This window comes from Theropithecus gelada, chromosome 18 (genome assembly GCF_003255815.1).
Source record: "Theropithecus gelada isolate Dixy chromosome 18, Tgel_1.0, whole genome shotgun sequence".
Taxonomy (NCBI): domain Eukaryota; kingdom Metazoa; phylum Chordata; class Mammalia; order Primates; family Cercopithecidae; genus Theropithecus; species Theropithecus gelada.
This window is the reverse complement of record NC_037686.1, coordinates 44975266-44990976: the sequence shown is the minus strand read 5'-3', so window position 1 is coordinate 44990976 and position 15711 is coordinate 44975266.

Here is a 15711-nt window from a genome sequence, read left to right as displayed (position 1 = left end):
TAGCTATTTTAAAATATACAATAAATAATTGTTAACTGAAGTCACCATGCTGTGCTATCAAACACTAGAGCTTATTTCTTCTATCTAACTACATGTTTGTTGTACCCATGAACCAACTTTTCTTTCTGGGTTTTTTTTTTTTTTTCTTTTTAGAGATGGAGTCTGACTCTGTCGCCCAGGCTGGAGTGCAGTGGCACAATCTCGGCTCTCTGCAACCTCTGCCTCCCGGGTTCAAGTGATTCTCCTGCCTCAGCCTCCCGAGTAGCTGGGATTACAGGGGTCCACCACCACGCCCGGCTAATTTTTTTGTATTTTTAGTAGGTACAAGGTTTCCCCATGTTGCCAGGCTGGTTTTGAATTCCTGGCCTCTAGTGATCTGCCCGCCTCGGCCTCCCAAAGTGCTGGGATTACAGGCGTGAGCCACCGCGCCCAGCCTTTGTTTTGAGACAGAGTCTCGCTCTGTCGCCCAGGCTGGAATGCAGTGGCATGATCTCAGCTCACTGCAACCTCCGCCTCCCAGGTTCAAGGAATTCTGCCTCAGCCTCCTGAGTAGCTGGGATTATAGGTGCCCACCAGCACACCTGGATAATTTTTGTATTTTTAGTAGAGATAGGGTTTCATTATGTTAGCCAGGCTGGTCTCGAATTCCTGACCTTGTGATCTGCTTCCCTCAGCCTCCCAAAGTGCTGGGATTACAGGCGTGAGCCACCGCACCTTAAGCTACCTTTCTATACCCACCCCTCCACCCTTACCATCTCCATTTTATGGACAGAGAACTGAACTCAGAGAGGATAAGCAGTTTGCCAAAAGTTGCCCAGATAAAGGAGCTGGTGTTTGGTGTTTCTACCAGTCCTCTCAAAAGGTCACTGAATCCCACCAGCAGGAGGTGACACACAGCCTCACGCTACTGCAGTGTGGACACAGCCACCGTTGAAGAAACATACAGTACAAGGTAACCCGGGCCCCAGTGGGCTGGGACCAATCCATCCTGGATAAAGGCACAAAGAAAGCTCCAGAATGTCTCATTCCCCCAGTGCTGGGCAGGGAACGCTTGGCTCCTGGGCGTCTGCTGTGGTGAGGAGGGGGCTGGGGAGCAGAGTGGGCTGATGTGGCAGCTGGGCCACCATCCAGCTTCCTCTAGATTCTCATACACATTGAGAGAATGTGCCCCTTCACCCAGTCTCTCAGCAACCGCCTTCTGCAGCGGGCGGGAAACGATCCATTAATGATACGTTAGGAAACCCTTACTGAAAATAATTACACCCTCCTCGGAGGGAGACGTGTCAAAACACGCTGGGAGGATTCGTCAGTGCAGGCAGAGCCCAGGGCCCGCCCCCTCCTCCCACCCACTCCTCTCTCAGCCTGGCATTTCTTCCATGCACAGACCTTTCCTCTCCCCTTCGTGAGGTGGGCAAAGCGGGGGGGCACCCACAAAATCCACACCCCATCTTTTTTTCTAAACCACACTACTCAGCTAGCACAAGGTTCAGGGGATGAACAGCACATTTTCGGAACCAAGCTCTGGATGTGCTGGGGAGAAGGACTGAAGCCAGGGCTGCCCTAGGCAATCAGGGATGGCTGTCATGGGGGCTATAGGACCAGGACCTGATTCCTGCAGTGGAGTTTGCAGAACCTTCCTGGGCTTGGAGGTCAGGCTCACCTGGGCTTCAACCCTATGTGGCCTTGAGTCAGTCTTTTTGTTTCTCTGTGCCTCAGTTTCCTCATATGTAAAATGGCCATAACAAATTTGTAGGGTTGTGACCTTCAATCAACGGGCCTCACTCTGTAGCATGGAACCTGGCACGCCCCAGGTGATCAACATAGGTGCCTAACGCTTTCACAGGACAAATGTGACTTCATAGTGAAAGCCAAAGTACATAGCACCACTTACCAAGTAGTGAAGAAGTTTGGAGGAGGAGAAAGATCCCAGCAGGCTGGGTAATTAGGAAGAGATGCATTTCAGAGAATGGGGAGGAATTGCAACATCAGTGGTACAGTGAAGGTCTTCCAGGCGAGGAGACAGTGACAAAGGGTCTGGAGCGACAAACACTTAGCGACATCCAAGAGTATCTCCTTGGTTTACTTGCGGTCTCCTTCACCAGAGCGCAGGCTCCACACGGACTGAGTCTGTCTGTCTGGTTCTCTACAGCAGATGCTTAGATATTTGTTGAATGGATACAGGAATAAAACGAGATGTGCCAGGTGGACGGATTAGGCAGGATCCCAGGCCCCAAGCTGGGGAGCTGACTTTGGAGGCAGTAGGAGAACGGGAAGCATTTTGGTGACAATGTGCATGTGTACAAGAAATGCTTCTCTATACTGGGGTGGGTCTGGCAGGATTCGCTCTCCACTATTAAGAGGAGAAAGCTCTGGCGAGTGGGAGGGGAGTGGAGGTTTTTCAACATTTACTGTGTATACGTCCCTACTGTTCGGATTTGTAAAATAACAAGTGTGTTCTGTAATTTTTTTAAAGTTTAATTTTAAGAAAATTGGGAAGCGTGGGAGCAGGGGAGGGGGGTTAATTGGTCTGTGAGGAGTGTCCGCCGGCGGGGGCTTTGACGGTCCTGCATTGCTCCTCCCATTTCTGCAGTAACAGGGAGAACTGGTGGGCGCTGAGGGACATCAGGGTCTGAGTGAGGGGTTGCTGGTGTCTCTCCTCCCAACTACCGCTGCCTGTTGAACAGTCCAGGTCCAGGGGGACTCATGTGTGGCTCCCAAAAATGGCTGGTGGCCATGAGGGGAGAGGATGGCCACTGTCCCTCTCCCTGCCCCACCTGGGTCCCCTGCAGCAGGACTCTCTGCCCATTGAGGGAGAACCTCCCATCTATCAACTGTTGACTTTGGGGCCCTGGTTGAGACTGCAGAGGACCCAGGAGCCTCTGAGATTACCACCCCTCAAGGCTACACAGACACACACACACACGCACACGCACACGCACGCGCGCACACACACACGTATACATACATCCCTTTCCTTATAAGTGAAGCTGTTTTCCAGCTTCTGAGACCATGACAAAATGGCAGGCCAAGGGCATTGCCAGAAGCAGGGCCAACACCAGAAGGCAGCTGGGCAGTTTCAGGGTGAGTGGGCTTTGCCTAGCAGAGAGGGATGGGGGCCCCAGAGCCAAGGCCTAGGCCTGGCACAGTGATGGTTTCAGCAGGAGGCTCAGGCTTCATGGGGAAGGAGGGCTGGAGCAGCCATCTCAGAGGCTTCAGCCTTAGGGCCCTGGGGTGGTAGTAGGGGCGCCAGTGGTCTCTGCACTTCAGAAAGACCAACCTAGAAGGGCCACAGAGGGAGACAGGCAGTGGCTCCCAGTGAGCACGGGGTGGGTGGGGTGGTTCTGACGGAAGCCATCCTGCCAAAGAGGCCAGAGGCAGCTGAAAAGGATGAAGGGCTCAGGGATGCGCCAATTTGCACATAGCCCAGAGCACACTCTGGTCCCCACCCTCACCCCCAGACGCCAACTGTCACCTTCAGTTGAGAGCTTTGGCCAGATCTCTCAAGATCATCCCTTTTATTTTCCAACTTTTCTTTACATGTTTGCTGAAAAAATGTTAAAACAGCGCAAAAGATCTAAAGGAAGAAGTGAGTGTTGGCTGGGCGCAGTGGCTCACGCTTGTAATCCCAGCACTTTGGGAGGCTGAGGCAGGAGGATTCCTTGAACCCAGGGGTTTGAGATCAGTCTGGCAACATGGCAATACCTTGTCTCTATAAAAAAATTTAAAAATTAGCCAGGCTTTGATTCCAGCTACTCAGGAGGCTGAGGTGGGGGATGACTTGAGCCAGGGAGATTGAAGCTGCAGTGAACTGTGATCGAGCCACTGCATTCTAGCTTGGGTGACGGAACAAGACCCTTTCACAAAAAAAAAAAAAGAGAAAAAAAGAAAGGTGCTGCATTTCCAGCACTTAGAATAGCATTTGTTCATACTAGTTTCTCAATAAATATTCACAGAATACTTGAAAGAGAAATAAATGAATGTCTACCCCATCCCCAGCCTCCTCCTTCCAGTTCCACTCTCTGGATTTGACTGTCTCCCTCTCTCTATGTGTGTTTATTCTCTATTATTATCTACCTTTGATTTGTTTTGTTTCTGCAAACTTGAGCTCATCTTCTACATATTCCTCCATGACTTGCTGCTTCTCTTAAAGACACATTATCAAAAAAGATCTTTCTCAGTCATGCCATGCCTGGGATTCATAGTAGAGGCGCCATAGTTTATTGGAGCAACCTGTTCTTGGTGGGCATTCAGCTGCCTCTAATATTTTGCTAATTCAGACACAAAGTTGCATGGACATCTTTCCATACTACCTTCATAGCAGGGGCTTTTATGAGGCCGGGCGCAATAGTGCTCACGCCTGTAATCCCAGCACTTTGAGAGGCCGAGGCGGGCAGATCACGAGGTCAGAAGATCGAGACCAGCCTGGCCAACATGATGAAACCCCATCTCTACTAAAAATACAAAAATTAGCTGGGCGTGGTGGCGGGCGCCTGTAGTCCCAGCTACTCGGAAGGCTGAGGCAGGAGAATTGCTTGAACTCGAGAGGCGGAGCTTGTAGTGAGCCGAGATCCTGCCACCTGTGCCCCAGCCTGGGTGACAGAGCAAGATTCCGTCTCAAAAAAAAAAAAAAGCTCTTTTATGCAATATTTTCCTAGACATGGAATTGCTGGGTTGAAAGCAATATGTACTTAAATGTTGAACAGCTATTGCTAAATTAACCCCCAAAAGGCTGCATCCATCTTCATTCAAACTGATAGTAAATGAGCCATTCAGCCACATCCTCCCCAGCACTGCATATTACCAATATTTTACTTTTTTCCAGTCTGGTAGAGAAAAAATATCTCATTATTGTCTATTTGTGCTGGAGAAAATAAGCATCTTTTTATAAGTTTATGAACCATTTTATTTTCTTCTGGGAATGTCTTCTCCCCATCTTTTGCTTATTTTTCTATTGTACTATCTTTTTCTTGTGTGCAGATTCAGGATACTAACACTTTATATTTTACATATATTGCAAATATTTATTTTCTCATAGTATGTCTAGCTTTGAACTTTTTAAATGATGCCTTATTCTCCCCTTTCTGTTTCCAAGTAGCCAAAGGATTTCCTTCTGCTTTCTGGGTGCTCCTCACCTCCCTGAATCCCAGGGTAAACATGATGGGGACTCAGACCCTCAGACTGTGTTGGTATAAGAGCCAAGCTTGGAGGGGCTTAACCAGGAGGGGCATTATGTCAGGCAGAAACCCCGGGCCAGGTGGATCCCAGCCTCTGAGCCTCCCCCAGGGCTGCAGCCACACTCCCTGGCCCACTAGCCTGATCCAGGCCCCAAACTTCTGGGCAGAGGGGTTTCCCTAGGAAAGGAAGTGAGCGGAGCTGCGGGTGATTTGCTCCTCCCAGATGCTATCCTGCTGGCCTCCAGAGGAGAGAGGTGAGGGCAGACCCAGCCAGCAGGGCCCTCTCTGCAGCACTGCCTCCGAGGCACCCAGATAGGGGAGACATGCTGATAGACTTTTCCAGAAGAAGGGGGCTCTGGCTCCAGTGGGCAGACTGCCTGACTGACTGCATTACAAGTCCAGGGGAGACACCAGCCTTATCACTTGGGCCTCCGGAAAATGGGCCAATGGAGGGGCGGCCTCTGGAGCGCAGCCTCACCACCGCCTGGCCAGCCCTGCTCAGCAGCCATGAGCATCGCTGCCCTTTATGAAGCATCTGGGTTGTTCTCTATTGTAAAAGCATTATATGCTATGTACGAAAACAGGAGCCATCCCAGAAGCAAGCCCTGTGTGTGCGGCCGCCTGGATCCCGTTCCAGACCTGGGGTCTATACTGGAGCTGATCAGACCCCTTCTATTTATTTATTTATTTATTTATTTATTTATTTATTTATTTGTTTATTTTTGAGACGGAGTCTGGCTTTGTTGCCCAGGCTGGAGTGCAGTGGTGCAATCTCGGCTCACTGCAAGCTCCGCCTCCTGTGTTCACGTCATTCTCCTGCCTCAGCCTCCCGAGTAGCTGGGACTACAGGTGCCCGCCACCACGCCTGGCTAATTTTGTGTGTGTGTGTGTGTTTTTAGTAGAGACAGGGTTTCACTGTGTTAGCCAGGATGGTCTTGATCTCCTGACCTCGTGATCCGCCCACCTCGGCCTCCCAAAGTGCTGGGATTACAGGTGTGATGAGCCACCATGCCTGGCCGATCAGATCCCTTCTACCACTTCTCAAGTCATTTTCTCCTGCGTTCCCCAAAATGCATCCATATCATCCCGACTTTCAAGGATTGCGGTGCAGCAATACTTTACTTTACTTTTTTTTTTTTGGAACAGAGTCTTGCCCTGTCGCCCAGGCTGGAGTGCAGTGGTGTGATCTCGACTCACTGCAACCTCTGCCTCCTGGGTTCGGCGATTCTCCTCCCTCAGCCTCCTGAGTAGCTGGGATTACAGGCGCACTACCACACCCAGTTAATTTTGTATTTTTGGTAGAGACGGGTTTTCACAATGTTGGCTAGGCTGGTCCCAAACTCCTGACCTCAGGTGATCCACCCACCTCAGCCTCCCAAAGTGCTGGGATTACAGGTGTGAACCACTGGCCCGGCCTATATACAATACTTCCTAGAGATGTAAAAGTCTCAGTCTTACCTGTGGCTACGCTCCCTTTCGCGGCCCTATTATTGTGGGGTTTTTGTGTTTTCTTTTAGAAAACTTTTCTTTCTGTCTTTTCTTTCTTTCTTTTTTTCTTTTCTTTTTTTTTTTTTTTTTGTGATGGAGTCTCACTCTGTTGCCCAGGCTGGAGTGCAGTGGCACAATCTTGGCTCACCACAACCTCTACCTCCCTGGTTCAAGCAATTTCCCTGCCTCAGCCTCCCGAGTAGCTGGGATTACAGGCACCCACCACCATGCCCGGCTAATTTTTTTGTATTTTTAGTAGAGACAGGGTTTCACCATGTTGGCCAGGCTGGTCTCGAACTCCTGACCTTGTGATTCGCCCGCCTAAGCCTCCCAAAGTGCTGGGATTACAGGCGTGAGTCACTGCGCCTGGCCTCAAAAACTCTTACCATGAAATAGGCACCAACTAAGGTGCATGCAAGACAAATGTGCAGTGGAATAAATGATTCAAAAGGAAATGCCTGCAGCCACACAGATCGTGGGAACATTTCCAGCACCCCAGAAGCCATCCTCCTCCTGGGGGGGCCCCTCCCAGTAGTCCCAAGCTTCTCTTCCTCCTTCCCCCTAAATGTAGCCACTGTCTTGACTTGATGGCAATCACTTCTTGCTGGACTTCACATTTTTTCCTACTATGGTTTGACTTTGCCAGTGTGTCTCTCTATTTTTCACCCTGGGTCAATTTCCTGGAGTTTTCAAGGCAGGACTATTGGGTGCCTGATCCAGGCCACCCATTCCCTCTGCACCCCACTCCTCCTCCCAGGCGCCCAGCCCACAGCCCACACTTCATCCCACAGGGAGTCAGGCTAGGGAGGCCGCAGGCTAGCAGTCCACAGAGGGGAATTCCTTCTCCACCCCTTGCTGCTGCACAGCCTCAGGGAAGGTTATTCAATGCTTTAGGCTCCAGTGTCTCCTCTATGAAGTGAGCTCTTGGGAAGGCTGAATGTTGTAATGCTTGGAGAGGGTCTGACTTTCCTCCTCGAACCTTCCCACCTCCCTGCTTTGGCTATTTCTATTCCTGGCACCTGGCATGCTTTTTCCTTCCCTTTTCACAGAATCTCGGATTTCTCCATCATAGCCCAATCCAAACGCATTTATGACCCTCTGTCCGATGACTTGCTCCTCCAGATTTATTTCTCATACTGCATCCCTACATTCTAAAAGGCTAATAAAAGCCTCTGCTATTCACTGGGCCTGCAGCCTCTTTCGATGTGTTATCCATAATTCTTCCATCAACTAGAAGTGGATTATAGCTCTGGTTTATAGATGAGCAAATTGAGGCTTGCAGAGGGTAAGTGATTTTGCCCAAGGTCACAGAGTTGGTGAACGACAAAACTGGGAATCCAACTCTGTCTCTCCAGTCGGGCCGTGTTAGCCCAGGTGACACCTTTCTTCACCCAGTTCACAGTGGCTGTGGCCATTTCCAAGGCAGCTGCCTCACGCTCCTGACCGGGGAACTACACAGAAGTGGTGAAGAGCATCAGAGCCAGAGCCCGGGCCTCGGCCCCAGCGCAGCCACTTTCCGCCCGCTACCTTCAGCTTCCTCCTCTGTAAACGCGGGATGAAAGATAGCACTTACCACCTCTGCAAACCTGCCAGCCAAGAGGCCAAAGACCGCTTCCCCCATCTCGTTGTTATCAGCATTAAATGAGTTTATAGTCGCTCATTCCTGTGCCTGCTACACTCCACAGATGTTACTCGTTATGCACATTCCTCGCTCGGGGCTCCCAGAGGCCCAGCTTTTGTGCAGGGAAACTCGTGCAGCCCCAGCCTCCAGTCTAGCCACACAGTTGACGCCCCTCCACAAGCCTCCCAAAAGCCACGGCTGTGCGTCTCCCATTCACCCACAAACCATCTCTTTGTGGAGCCTTGAAGCTGGGGGTTGGGGGAACCTTGCCCTTACACTGATGATGAAGGATCCCGAGGGCTCTGGGAGCCTCCAGCGGGTCCCAGCTCTGTGGCAGGAGGTTGGGCCACCAGGCAACATCCATCACCTTGGGTCTCAACCCTTCCCTAAGCCTGGGCCTGTCCCGAGGTGGGTGCATCCATCTGACCCAGGAGCACTGGGGGTGCTGGAGGTGAGAGAAGGCGCGTGCAGGAGCCAGTCTTAGTTGGGCACCCTGAGTATGCTGGACCACATGAGAGATGCTTCACAAATATTCTGTATTTTTCACTACCCTGTGAGATAGGTGATGTCAATTCCCACCTTATACTTGTGAAAAAGAGGCTCAGAGAGATTAAGCAACATACTCAAGGTCACATAGTTTTGGAATTCATACCAGGCCTGTCTGGCCCCAGAATCCAGGTTTTCCTTCTACAACTAACTTACTGCCCTAAGGCGGACAGTCCTCCGGTGTTAGCCGCGGGCAGTCCTGAGGGAAGGATAAAGGTGAGATCCTCAACTCTCCCAAATAAGGGCCCGTCTCTGCTTCACAGAAACAGACATTTCAGAGCTTTAAGAGAGGGGGATTGTGTGGAACCTCTAGATAGATTTGGGGAGTATTGCTGTCTTAATAAGACCAATTCATGAACATGGGATTCATGAACATGGGATGTCTATTTGTTGTAATTTTTAAAAATTTCCTTCAACAACGTTTTATAGTTTTTAGAGTATAAAAAGACCTACTTTTTTTTTTTTTTTTTTTTTTTTGAGAGAGGGTCTCACTTCCATCACCCAGCCTGGAGTGCAGTGGTGAGATTATGGCTCCCTGCAGCCTTGACCTCCCAGGTTCAGGTGATTCTCCCACCTCAGCCTCCTGAGTAGCTGAGACCACAACCTGGCTATTGTTTATTTTTTGTAAAGATGGGGTCTCACCATGTTGCCCAGGCTGGTTTTGAACTCCTGGGCTCAGGTGATCTGTGTGCCTCGTACTCTCAAATACTACATTTCTTTTGTTAAAGTTATTCCTAAGTATTTTATTCTTTTCTATGCTATTGTAAATAGAATTGTTCTTTAAATTTCATTTTAGATTCCACATTTCTAGTGTATGGAAATAAAGTCAGTTTCTGCGTATTGATTTTATATCCTGCAAATTTGCTGAACTTATTAGTTCTAATTGTCTCTTGATGGATTCTTTAGGATTTTCTTTACATAAGATCTTGTCATCTGCAAACAGAGATTGTTTTACTTTTTCCTTTTTAATCTGTAGGCATTTTACTTATTTTCTTGCCTGATCACCCTGGCTGGCACCTCCAGCACTGTGTTGAGCAGAAGTTGTGATGGGGACACCCTGCCTTGTTCCTCCTCTTAAGGGAGAAGCGTCAAGTCTTTTGCACCACTAAGTACCGTGCTAGTGACAAGTTTTCATAGAAATCTTATGGGATTGAGGAAGTTCCCGTCTGTTCATAGTTTGTCAAGTGTTTTTATCACAAAAGGTTTTAAGCTATCATCATGTCATAAGAATATTTAAGAGATGCAGGAGGGCACACGGCCCCTCCCTTGCTCAGGCTTGTCTGATCCCTGCACGAGGTACTCAGTGCTACCCCCACACCCCTTGCCTCCTCCCCAGAGGTGACCGGTCTTGTATTCCAGTTCCCACTCAAGTCTCGGATGGGAGAGCTCTGTCTCCGTGAATGTATACCCTCTCCCACCAAAAATAAAACTAAAAACCCATCGCAGCCCTGAGGCTCTCGGGTCTGGGGCAGGGCCCGGTCCCCTGGCCTGTGAGTAGAAACAGCCTGGAGGGGGCGGGGTGGGGGAAGCCTGAGGAGGGCTGAGAGGGGAGCCAACAATGGAGGGAGGGAAAGCTGTCAGCTCACGGCCCTCGGATACACGGGGTCTGAGGAGGGAAAAGGGGCTGGCAGGGCCGAGCCAGGGTGGCTGTGGGTCTCCTGTCACCAGCTCAGAACGTGGCACACAGTGGATGCTCCTCCCCGGGTTTACAGGCAGAGGTGAGAGGTGCGTGTGAGTGTGTGTGTGTGTGTGTTGGGGGAGGAGAGGGATAAAGGATGAGCGAGAGGGGCTGGTGGAGCAGGAGAGACCTCAGGGTCAGGGGCTGGGGGACTCGGGGGAGCCCTCTCCAGCGCTGGAAGCCCGTTCTCCCCCCTCCAGGGTGGGGGGGCATTCTTTTCAGGTGACTCACGCGCCCTGCCTGCTCAGCTCTGCACGCCCGGGCTCCCGGGCTCTAATGAAGATAATGAGGCCAAGGAGGTATTTATGTGCGTCCTCCTGGGGGAACCTCGTGGCCTCCCAGCCCTGACCTCAGTGCTCATCGGGATGGCCCCAGGCGTCCCAGGCCGGTGCCAACTTGCAGGAGGAGGAAACTGAGGCCCAGGAGGGAGCGGGTCCACTCACAGATACCGCCCTGTGGGCAGAGGCTCTCAAGAAGCAGGAAGCCCCCTGCCCCCTCCACCAAACCCGTGGAAATCAGGGCTGTTAGCACAAAAAGGCCCAGTGAGGCCGGCTCCTTTCTTTTTTTTTCTTTTTTTGAGACGGAGTCTCACTCTGTCACCAGGCAGGAGTGCAGTGGCGTGATCTCACTCACTGCAACCTCTGCCTCCCGGGTTCAAGCAACTCTCCTGTCTCAGCCTCCTGAGTAGCTGGGACTAGAGGTGTGTGCCACCACTGTGTTTTAAGTAGAGACGGGGTTTCAGCATGTTGGCCAGGATAGTCTCGATCTTTTGACCTCGTGATCCGCCCGCCTTGGTCTCCCAAAGTACTGGGATTACAGGTGTGAGCCACCGCGCCCGGCCTGGCCGGCTCCTGTCTAAGGTGTATCCGCGTGCAGGGTCCACCCTGCCTCCACGGCCCCCGCCTGCACCACCCCAACTTCCAACCATGGGGGTCACAATGCTGGCCTCCCAGGGGACGACCCTGCTGCAGACCTACCCCACCTGGCCAGGCATTATTGGGGAAACCAAGGCAGGGGCTTTGCCCTCACTCTGGGGAGTCTGAGGAGTGGCATGAACCCAGCAAGGCACAGGAGAGGGAAGGGACAGGTGGGCCTGCAGGAGCAGCCGAGCTGATCTCCTGACCCCTAAGGGCCTGGGTCTGGGCCTTTGCAGGAGGGGCCCGGCTTCATGCACCCCTGAGCTCCTAGGGCCCCCTTAGCAGGCCTTGGCTGGGTCAGAGGCCCTGAGGCCCTGCCGCTCCTTACGAAGCAATGGCCCTGCTCAGGGTGAGTGAGGAGAGGCCCAGGCAGCTTTGCTTCATTTCCAGGGCCGCCATCTCCCCAGCTCTGGGGTGGCTTTGCCCTTGGGGGCTAGTAGTCCCAGCAAACCTCTGCATCTCCCTAGCTGCGGTCAGCAGGCCCCTCCTCCGGCAGACCCTGCCCCTCGCACTCTACAAGGATGAGCGGGGGTCCCTGGTGGCAAAGCCCAGGGCCAGGCCTCTATCCCCGGCCTGGGGGTGCCCTGGCCTCGCTTATTCTCAACCCTGACCTGAGCTCAACCTGCGTGGCTGAGGGACAGAGGCCACTGTACCCTGGGCCTGGGGTTAACGGTGTCAGCTGCTAAGCCTCCATTACCGAGAGTGCCACCAAGTCCTCTCCACGCATGTTCACATCTAACCCCCACGGCAGCCGCCTGAGGAGGCTTCTATTAAACCGCGCCGAAATAGAGTGAGGTCTAGAAAGGGCGTATCCTCGTCCTGGGAAAGGACACAGCAGGGACTTGAAGTGTCCTGGGAACTGATCCTCAGCCCGGGGATTGCTGTGTCCCAGGACTGCCGGATCCTCCCACACCTCAGACCCCCCAGCCAGGCATGAGCGAGGGCTGCCAGCTGGGGCGCTCGGGGGGGCCATCTGCAGAGGGCTGTCTGGTTCATCTCCTCACCACCCAGGCCACGGCTGGGGAATGGCTCACGCCACGGCAGGGGTGGGAGGGACTCCTGCCTGCCAAGGAGCTGGAGCTCTGGGTGCAGGTTGGGGAACCAGCCCCTGGGGTAGGGTCCTCAGGCAGGGCCACCCCAGAGCACACAGTCACGCCCCTGGCATTGGGCGCACACCTGCAAGGAGCCCCTCAGGGCCTGGGCTCTGGGGCATCAGTGTCCCAGGCCTGGCAGTGCCATCCCGAAGGGAAGCAGAGGTGGGAGAACAGTGGGGAAATGAGCCGGGAGCCCAGGGGTGTGGGGGCACAGTTCTGCCATCCAGCCCTGGCCCGCCCGACAGGCTGGATGACCTTCCACAGTCTTTGTCCTCTCTGGCTGCAGGCCACAGCTGTGAAGTACAGCCTTCCCTCGAGGACACCCAGCCAGGGCCCCTCCCGCCTGGAGTCCCCCTGGCCCCATGAGGTGAGCCCTATCTTGGCTGCAGGTGTGTGTGTGCGTGTGAGTGTGAAGGAATGATTGAGTCAGTGTGTGTGAGTGAATGAGTGTGTGTGATGTGTGTGGTGTGTGATGTGTGGCGAGCATATGAGTGTGAATGAGTGTGTGATGTGTGGAGAGTGTGAGTGAATGTGTGAGCTGTGTGGTGAGTGTATGAGTGTGAATGTGTGAATGAGTGTGTGTGATGTGTGGTGTGTGATGTGTGGTTAGTGTATGAGTGTGAAGGAGTGTGTGATGTGTGGAGGGTGTGAGTGAATGTGTGAGCTGTGTGGTGAGTGTATGAGTGTGAATGAGTGAATGAGAGTGTGATGTGTGTGGTGTGTGTGTGGTGTGAGTAAATGAGAGTGTGTGATGTGTGTGATGTGTGTGTGAATGAGCGTGCGTGTGGTATGTGTATGAGTGTGAATGTGAGTGAATAAGAGCGTGTGTGATGTGTGGCATGTGTGTCAGAGAATGAGCATGTGTGTGGTGTGTACAAGTGTGAATGTGAGTGAATGTGTGTGATGTGTGGCGTGTGTGTGAGTGAATGAGCGTGTGTGTGGTGTGCACGAGTGTGAATGTGAATGAGTGTGTGTGATGTGGTGTGTGTGTGTGTGTGTACGCACATGCGGGGATCCCTGTGAGTCTGGGACTGAGTGACGAAAGGTGCTCCAATGTCCCCCGGGCCGCCCATTCACTGTTTCCCAGCAACCTGGGTCCTGCTGTAACGGCTGAACCTGAAGAGCTGACCCCCAGGCAGCACCGGGGTGACGACCATGACTGTGCTCCACACAGCAGCGGGGTGTCAGGCAGGAGGGAGTGGCCTCTCTGGCCATCAGACTGCCCTGGCTGTAACCCTCGCCCCAGCTTCCTGCCCCTACATCCCCCAGCAGTTCTGGGGCAGGAGGAATCGTGGCCAGCCTTAGGGACAGGGGACTTGGGTGGATGTGCAGACTCCAGCACCCTCGGCCTTCCTCTCCACCCAGGGAGGCTGCCCTGTGCATCTCACCCTGTGCCCCATGCCTCTTCCACCCTCACCCCTGCTGTAGATCGTCCCGGCCCCTATACCAGGCTCCCTGGTGGCGGCTTGCTGTGGTTGGGGGTGGAAGTCTGGCAACCCACAGGTCCCTCCCCTCTTTCCCCCCATCCTGGCACCTCTGCTGTCTGAGTCCCCTGAAGGCTCAGGTGGCCTGGAGTTGTCTTTCTTGCCTCTGGGGAGCTGACATTGGAAGCCCCAGTCATGGTCTCTCTCGAGTCCAGACCTATGTCTCTGGTGGTTTCTTCATGTCCACAGGGATGTGTCATCCCCGCCACAGACTCAGGATGCCTGAAAACAGCCTCCTCGTCTCCCCTCGGCCCCAAAACACGCCACCTCTCCACTGACGACGTCCTCCCAGGCTCCCCGCCTGAGGCCATCACCTGGAACCAAATTCCACCAGGACAGACAGAGGCGGCCGCGTGGTGGGCGAGGGGAAAGTGGCGCTAGCTCTGGAGCTGGGGGAGCTGGTTTAAGCCCCTGCAGTCCGTGCGTGACCCGGGACCCAGAGCTACTCCTCAGGCCTTGGGTTCCCCTCTGTTTCGGGGCTGGTGGGAGAGTGGCTGAGACAGGGTGAGGTGTGTGCAGAGTGGCAGGGGGCTCGGCCAGTGTGGGTCCCGGACCCCGCATAGGAACCCTTGCAGTCATCAGGGCCCAGCTGCAACTGCCTGTGAGGGCCCCGCTTCCCCTGGCCTCCCCTCCCCTCCCACACAGCTGTCCAGCTCCACCGTGACCTTTGCCAAGCCACGCCCCGGCTCAGACCCCTCCAGGGCCGGCATGGTCACCACACTGGAGTCCAGTGCCACTGCCCCCACTGCCACAGCCGGGCCCTGACTACCCCTCTAGCCCTTCCCCAGGACATCCCATACCCGCCTCCAAGCGAAGTGCACAGCTGTGTGGTCTGTCACCTCCATCTGCAGCAGGCAGCCCCCAGGGGCCCTCACTCACCCCCTTTTCCCTCACCAGGCTTCCCTGTTGTCCAGTGTTGGGTGAGAAAGGTGGAGGGGACATGAAGCCCCGGATGGAGATGCAGCACCAGCGAGAAAGCTCCAGCCTGCGGGAGGGACTCTCGGGCTCAAGTCAAAGCCAGGAGCTCTGGGAAACATGGGCTCAGCCACCACACCCCATGGAAGGGACACACCCTTCCCTGCCTGATGGTAGGGCCCATGGTAGACACAACCCATGACCTCACCTCTCCTGGCTCCAGGCCACAGCCCTGCCCACTTCTGGAGAATTCCATGACTCAGGTAACAGAGGAGGGGCCTAGCCAGTCTCAGAGCCAAGGTCACACCATCCTACACCTTGCTGTCCCCATAGCATCTGCAGGAGGGGCACGCCAGGACTGGAGGGCACTGCCTCCTCCTCTTGACCCAGGGAGCAGCCTCACCAGGGGGAAAAGAGACTGTAGAGTGGTGAACCCAGGTTTGCAGCTCCCGCAGCCAGGGCACGAGGGGCTGGGAGGCGGGGCCTGGGCCTGGCGTCAGGGAGGTTACCTAGCCGACGGTCCCACAGTCCACACTCAGGGCTGCCAGGTACGGCTGCATGGGTTGTGCACTGCTTAACTGCAGAGGGCGCCCCACACACAGACTTGACATGCCGACTGGACCAGCAACGTGATGGCCCTGATTATTACACACAGACACATACACAGACACACACGCATGCATACACACACATGTACGCACACACACATGCGCACACATGTATACTTGGTTCACATAGCCTCTTATTTTTTTTTTTTTTTTAAGAGGTGGGTCTTGCTCTGTCACCCAGGCTGG